An 8,083-nucleotide genomic window follows, 5' to 3' on the forward strand; every position below is an offset into this window, starting at 1 on the left:
TTATATATCCGGCACTCGTCTCGATTTCCTCCCTCTCCATCTCCTCAGGGATTCTTCCACCTCACTGCGTGCTGTAGACGTGATGGATGCTGGCTGTTTTAATTAGATGTTGTGATTGAGGTTTGCATCTGAGTGTGCGTCTGGCGTGCATGAGACTTGTGGTGCGATGCGTAGGATGACTACTGATGCCAAGCTTAGTCATATTGTCTATAATGACGCTGATATTTATATTTGCAAATGCACGTCACTGCCAGTGTTGGGGAGGATTGAACTACTTGTTATTAAACTAGTAGATTTATTACATTTTGCAGGAGTTTTTTTGTGTATTTTATATTTTGTGGGTAGTTAAACTACGGCGCATTCATATTTTAAGATAAGATTTTCTTTTTGTAAGATTTTTACTACTGATTTTAATCTTATTTTAAGATAAGATTTTCTTTTTTTAAGATTTTTACTACTGAACCCAGAAGCATTGCTATTGCGTCCTTGTGAAAGCCCAGGCTTGTGTTTAGGAGCGCCAAGGAGTTGTGCCATTTGGTTTGTCTTTCAGTAGGATTACGCAAAGAAAAACAAAACACAAAACTACAAGGCTGATTTGGTGTAGAGATTTGGTGTAGTGTTCTGTTTCCATTTGGTCACTGCCAATCACCTCGCAACACAGTCTCACCCCTAGTCGGCACATACTGCCGTTTGGTCATTTAGCCCGTGTTGCACCTCGTGTTCTGCCTTGGGAAACTCTCCAAACATGGCTTCTTAACTGAATATTGCTTTTGCATGAATTTGTACCCCCATCCCAGTCAGATGTGCATCAGTGCATGCGTGCATGGCATGCATACTGTATGTGTGTGTTTGTGTGTGTGTGTGTGTGTGTGTGTGTGTGTGTGTGTGTGTGTGTGTGTGTGTGTGTGTGTGTGCGTGCGTGCGTGCGTGCGTGTGTGTCTGAGCATAAGTGTTTGTTTAAAATAAATAAAAGCCATTTAATGGTTGCCTTTTTACATGAAATGATTTTCAAGGGCAATTTTCATGTAGAGGTATAAGCAGAAAGGGTTTCAGCTTTTCCATGGCCACATTTTAAACCAAGAGGCACATGAGCAGAATTAAAATAAGGCACTGTTTTTATCAGCACAGCTATTTAGTTTGTTTTCAGTTTGGGTGAATGTCGTTGAACCAACATGTCAGTGTTGATCTGAAAAACACAAGTTTTCAAGAGAAAGCAGACCTGACCTCATGTCCTTGAACACAAATGAACCCAAACCAATAATAGTCTAACTGCTTCTGATAGCATCATTCTATTTATGCTGAACATTGCCTGCTCCCACCCAACATTACATTCAGCAGGAGATTATCTATGCTGTCAAATTCAGCCTGATCGGTGATATAACAGCCAGCTGAAGTAAGGTCAGGAGTAAAAGTCAACATTAAACCATAAGTTCTGGTGTTTGTTTGTGAAGAATATCACACTGTTAAATGCAGTGTTACACTGGCCTTAATCGCATAGTTGCCAGGTAACACAGGTCATGTGATGCATCAGAGTGCCTATTAGCCTTGCTGCTGCTGTCTAACAGCAATCTCATTAAGGCCGGTGGTGCGGCTACTTTGTGGTCAGAGCTGCTGTGAGGAGAGGGGTCTAAGGAGCCGGCCGAGGTCCTCTGATGCCCGAAAAGGCTGTGCAGGCCAGGTGGCGTCCAGGTGAGCGAGGTGATCTGTCATGAGGTCCGCACGCAATTAAAGGGGCTTCGGTGCAAAGCTCTGAGGAGAGCTGGGCTGGGTGAGGGCAGGGAGGGAGACAATTAGAAGGGTATTAGAGGTATGTATGTGTGTGTGTGTGTGTGTGTGTGTGTGTGTGTGTGTGTGTGTGTGTGTGTGCAATTGTTTGCTACCTCCCACCAATTCCTTTTGTCAATCCTGTGGCCATCCAATCAAGTCTGACTTTTCCATGGATGGTACTCAAAGCCTTCTCCGTGTGGTCATGGAAATTACACCACCCACACACACACACACACACGGCTCACTCTGAGCTCCACGGACCAAGAGAACACACTAAGTGGAGGAATCCAGAGACCATATAGTGGACATTCGTTTCAGCTTTATAATGACTATGGGTTCAGGAAGCAGTTATGATGCATGTAGTATAGAATCACTGCAGTAAAATAACATTTCCTTTTGAAACTTTTTGGATTAAATATGTTCACTAAAGCATAATAAGGATGCTTTATCATAATAGAATATAAATGTATGTGTTTTTGAGTTTTACTGTATACCTCCTTATATAGGTAAATACCGGTAGTCTCTTCCATCTGTATATGCCGTTAGAACGCATGTATTTGTTCCAAGAAAACCATATTTAACCACACTGACATTCTAAGATGATCAATATCAACTCAGTAAGAGAATTCATTTCAGTATGTGTGTTTCATTTGGCAATGTAATGACTGTTGAAACACATCATGACCATTAATCATTACAACCTCAACTGAGCACAAGAAATATATAATACAAAATGAAATGATGAAATCTGTTGCCCTGATCTCTTTCTCTCCAGGGCTGCCCAGTGCGAGTGGACAGCATTTGGTTCCATCTGCCTTCTGTAATTTGGGTGTTTGTGTGTTTGTGTGTTTGTGTGTGTGTGTGTGTGTGTGTGTGTGTGTGTGTGTGTGTGTGTGTGTGTGTGTGTGTGTGTGTGTGTGTGTGTGTGTGTGTGTGTGTGTTTCAGTGCATGTCTGTGTCTGTGTGTCTGTGAGTGTGTGTGCACTGTACGTGTTAGGGTGTGTCTGTACATGAAATGGAGAAGAATGTCTGCACTAACTCAGAGCCAGACCAGACCTGTTCCAGACTGAGCTCCTGTCTGGTCAGCTGTCAGCTGAGCCCAGAGGACATAGCAACTCCAACTCCGCATCTCTCCAGAGTCCAGCTGGCTCTCCTGCTCTCTCTCCCTCTGCTTGCTGGCCTGTGTTAAAGTTTGTGTTGGTGTTTTCATCTTTATTACAACAGAGAGTGTGGTTGCCCTGCTGCTATATCATCCTGCTTACATGGCTAAACCTTGCAGGCAGATGGGCACGATAGCAGGAAGCCAGCGAAAAACCACAGATTTGCTCCTTACGTAAGACACAGTATCAGTGAGGTCCAGCACGCCTTCCTCCTCCTCCTCATCCTCCTCCTCCTCCTCCTCCTGCTGCTGTCTCTGTCCCCCAGGCTATCCCCCCTACTGTGAAGCTTACACGGGTTCGGATTAGAACCACATCAGTTCTGCCAGAGAGACTAGGGAGGCAGGCCAAATAGAGTTAAAGATTTGATCCTGAATAGGATATACAGCCATAAAGATAAGAGATCACAGATAAGGATAAGAGTTTATGGAATATAGAACTGTACTCAGCTTATAGTCCCCACGTCCACAATCCATTAGTACTGATGAATTGAATGTTGTGGCCATCTGTCACGTGACATAATTTATTGAGCCTGTACAGTTGATTGGCAGATTGATTGATTGATTGATTGATTGATTGATTGATTGATTGATTGATTGATTGGTTGATTGATTTATTGATTGATTTGATGATTTACCATGCTCTCATTAAATATGTTTCACTTTTACCATTATAATGAGATGATTTTATTTCTTATTTTTACATGCTAAAAATTATTAATCCATTCGGTAAATTACCATTTTTAACTTGGTAATGTTGCAGAACATAGGCCTCTATGGTCACTTTGTATTGACTGCCGAGGAAAGGAAAAATCTCTTAAAAAGGATAGGTAAGACCATGGAAACAAACATGGCTTCATTTTACAGTACAGTTTCTGCTTACATATTGAGTAAATTCTAAAAGCATCAGCAAAAAGGTATTTAAGAAGAGGCATTGTTTCTGCAGAATAAATGTAATAAACCTATTATGAATGGGTGCTCCAGTGAACAAATATTATATAAGAACAGATCATTTTTTGGGAAATTCTATTATAATTTCTTGGTAAAACATTATTAAACCTGGACTTTTAGCAACATAAGCCTGTGACAACTAAAATTGTACCTAGAAATGATGGGTAATGCAAAAGGTGTTACTAAGAACTACTTGTTTACTTTCATGAAAAGTACAGATTCTTATCTTAGTTATTACCAGCCCCTTCCTTGTACGGTGTTTGGGTCTGTGGGACCCGTTTTCTATTTTTGCTAATCTTTGAGAAAAATTATGCTATTTATTATTTATTCAAACTCAGATTTAATGGCCTTGGCTCATTTTCTGTGAAGAACATGATAACTTATTTTCAATGACTGCACACGGTAGGCCTATGGTAGAATAAGCATTAATAAATAATGATCAAAAATTGAACGTTTCTATTTGTTTTCCTTGTTTATAATTGACTTTCCTCATTTTCTCACAAAAACTTGAGCTAAAGTAAACATCTGATTGATTTAAAAGCCTAATGTGGTGGGTCCACCAGACCCAGGAACATTGGCAGAGTAACAAAAATATGAACACCTTATAAGGGTTAAACCGCTCACAACTACATGGTTCTTAGTAGGAGCTGATAGGTTATAGTGGAAGTTTTTCTTGGTATTTGTTTCTGTGGTTTCTCTGTACTTACCTGTAGTAATTATCCAATAATGCTGTGTAATTTATTAGTAATAGTTTAGGCATTTCTTTTTCACATGTACAGTAGTTTCTCTGTGCTTACCCTCATGTTACCCGTGGTAATTACCTAATAATATAACAAGACTTACCACATATTTACTTCATAAATACCTAGTAATTAGGGAACTGTAAAAGGAAGGGGTTACCACAAAGTCTAAAGTCTAGCTAAACTTGCTTATTAACTATGCAAAATCTATTTGCAAATTTACCATGAGAAAGATCCTAAGCACAGACAGCAGTGGATCGACTAAAAGCTGTCTCATGCCACGCGATGCCGTTACAGTAGTTCATGTGTTATTCAAAGATAAGACACAACGTCAAGTTCTCTAACTTTTTAATGACCACCGTCATCCACCCTCGCTCATCAACTTCACACAATCCACATCCGGTTCCTATACAATAACAGTCCCTAGGTGTTTTCTACACAATAAAAGTTCCTAGGTGATTTCATAGTAAATACAACAAATTATATTTCACAGTTAACAAACAGTTAACACATGCACGAGAACTTTGTGCATAGACTGACTTTGCACTTTGCCCAGCATATAAATTAGGGCCCATCAATACAACTGTACATAGGATAGCACCCCCTACTGGTGCAAGTTCATAAACATAGAATTACCAATACATTGCAGAGCCATTATAATGTGCTTTATTAGCTGTATGTGTGTGTGTGAGCTCTGCTAATTAGAAATGCCATTAATGGGCTTTAGATACAAGGAGCAAGATGGCAGACATTTATTGAAAGTAGTAAAAAGGTCTCATGTAGATAGTAAACATGGCATTTATGTGGTCTCACTGGTCGTGGTCAGAAAGAGAAAAGTCTATATTTCTAGAGATGCCTTTGGTAAACAATGAGGTCTGTATCTGTCCTAAGCCAGGGCCATGTGAGTTTGACCTCTGCTGTGTTCTTTAAGGTTTACCCTTTTTCTGCCATCGATTTGTGTTCTAAGTCTAAAACTCTGATCCCGGTGTCTAAATGTGGCGTGTGTGTGTGTGTGTGTGTGTGTGTGTGTGTGGTGTCACGGCAGGCTCGCTACTGTTCTCAGACAGGACCAGAGAGCCTTTTAAATGACGCTATTTTTCTGGGGCTTTCTTAGACAAGAGAACAAACACTGTCCTTAACGTAAGCACATGGGGTTAGGCTACGGCTATTAGATGATGGGGACCACAGTGGGCGCCACAACCAGGGGAGGATAATAATTCTGCTTGTCTCTTTTTCTGCTAAAAAGTAGAGGCTAGAGACCAGTGTAAAGACCACAACTGTTAGAAGCCTCCTATTTCTGTCTTGGATTAGGTACATGTGGCACCGAGGCCTTTGTGGTAAGACCTTGCTTACACTCCGTATCCATGAAGCATTATACAAGAGTTATGAAGTGTTATAAAGTATTTATAAAGCTTTACACAGTCTATATAACAGTTCATACATAATGACTGCACTCAAACGCTTGAGGTATCAAAATGCATAATAAAGCTTATACCTCTTGGCATACCTGATAACTTTGCCAAGTGCTGTCAAAATACAGTTTATTCACTCCTGAACAAGTTTTCATAATAATAGTTGTGTAGGACAGCAGTTCACAAGCTTTTTTCCCGCGAACCACCACCTTCATCCTGACTCGGCTCGTGTACCCCACCATCCGACACATCAAAACGTAACACATTCTATTGACACATTCCAGGCATCATGTTTAATTAGCCGCCACGCATGATGACAAATAACAAAAATTAAAATGTGCAACTGGTCTATGAGAACAACATTGTGAAACACAAAGAGAACATAGGCTTAAGACTTTTTAAAAAATCATTTTTTACACCTTTCCAACATTGCCCTTTTCATCTCACGTACCCCCTAGTGGCAGCTTGCGTACCCCCTAGTGGCAGCTTGCGTACCCCCGGTGGTACACGTACCACAGTTTGGGAATCCCGGGTGTAGGGCATACTGTACACAACTAGGCTACTTCATAGCACTATATGAGTGCTGCTATGTCTATTTGTAAATTGTAATAGACTTAGATGCTATGACTCATGATTAATACATACTAAACATTTTTAAACATGTTTATAATACTTGGAAACCAAGCTTTAATAGCTGAATTTGTCCTATTCTTTCCTCACTGCTTGGGTTTCTTTGCCCACCAGTTGTAAACTGCCTTTTTCTTCACAAGTGACAGCTTGTGTCTGTGTGGGCATTGAGGCTCAAGGGTTAGTTTGTCGTCACAGTTAGCGCTCGCAGAAGCTGCTGCTTGATGATAGCCGCCCTTCGATCGCTGGGAGTTAATTCATGTGTCAGTCAGAGATGCAGCAGTCTGGCCATGTGAAACCACTCCTCCTCCTCCTCGTTTTTCTCCCTCTCTCTCCCTCTTTCTCTCCCTCCCTCTCTCTCTCTCTCTCTCTCACTCACCATTGCTCAATCTCACACCCTCTGTCTTATCCCCCCTGTTCCAAAAGCACTCAAGGATTGCTGGGTTTGAAGAACAAAACTTACTGTGTGCCCAACAATGTGTGACTAGAAGCTGAAGAGGCGGACCTACAAAACCAGAGAAGAGCACATACTTTAGACTCCTACTTTTTTTTGGTCTCTGTTTCCCTGTCTTCAGTTCAGACACCTCAGAGCTACTCTAAACTAAACTGCGTGAGAGACTACCAGTAGCACTGACATGAATTGCATATGGTTCATGTCCTCAGTAATCAGAATATTGCCCATGTCTATTCAATTCACATTCTCATTTAATTATGTGGTGATGAATGACATGTAAGTATGTATGTAAAAACAACAGTAGTGTTCCATTGAATGTTGGGCCACCGATGGTCCTCATTTGACATGGTAATTTCCATACTGTGTGTGTGTGTCCTCATTTGACATGGCCATTTCTATACTGTGTGTGTGTGTGTGTGTGCTTGTGACAACTCAGTAATGGAGTTTATCCAGTCATTTCACGGTCACCCAAGGTGTGATATTTAAGTCTCTCTCTTCCTCTCCCTCTCTATCTCTCTCTTTTCCTCTCTGTCTCTCTCTCTCACACACACACACACACAGACAGAGACACATACACTCTCTCTCACACACACACACACCAGCATCACCAGCAGTAGTGAGACCTATGATCGTGATTCTATTCAACTCCTGGCAAAGGTGAGGTTGAGTTTCCATTCCGTTCTGTTCCGAGTCACAAGGTCAGCAAATCCAGTAGGTCCTGGTGCCTGCGAGCTCCAGTGTGTGTGTGTGTGTGTGTGTGTGTGAGTGAGTGTGTGCGGGCCGGGCTGGTTCTGTGTGAGAGTGATGAGCTAATTAGAGGAGATAATAGGGGCACACTGTAATGATCCGTGGGGAGAGCTGCTCTACAACACATCACACTCTTGGTGGAGAAAAGGAGCCTCCCAGTCCCAGTCATCATTCAAAGCCTTATTTATGTGCTCATGGAGATGAAAATGTGGGGAGATGCAAAACACAC

This window comes from Alosa alosa, chromosome 21, assembly GCF_017589495.1.
Source record: "Alosa alosa isolate M-15738 ecotype Scorff River chromosome 21, AALO_Geno_1.1, whole genome shotgun sequence".
Taxonomy (NCBI): Eukaryota; Metazoa; Chordata; class Actinopteri; order Clupeiformes; family Clupeidae; genus Alosa; species Alosa alosa.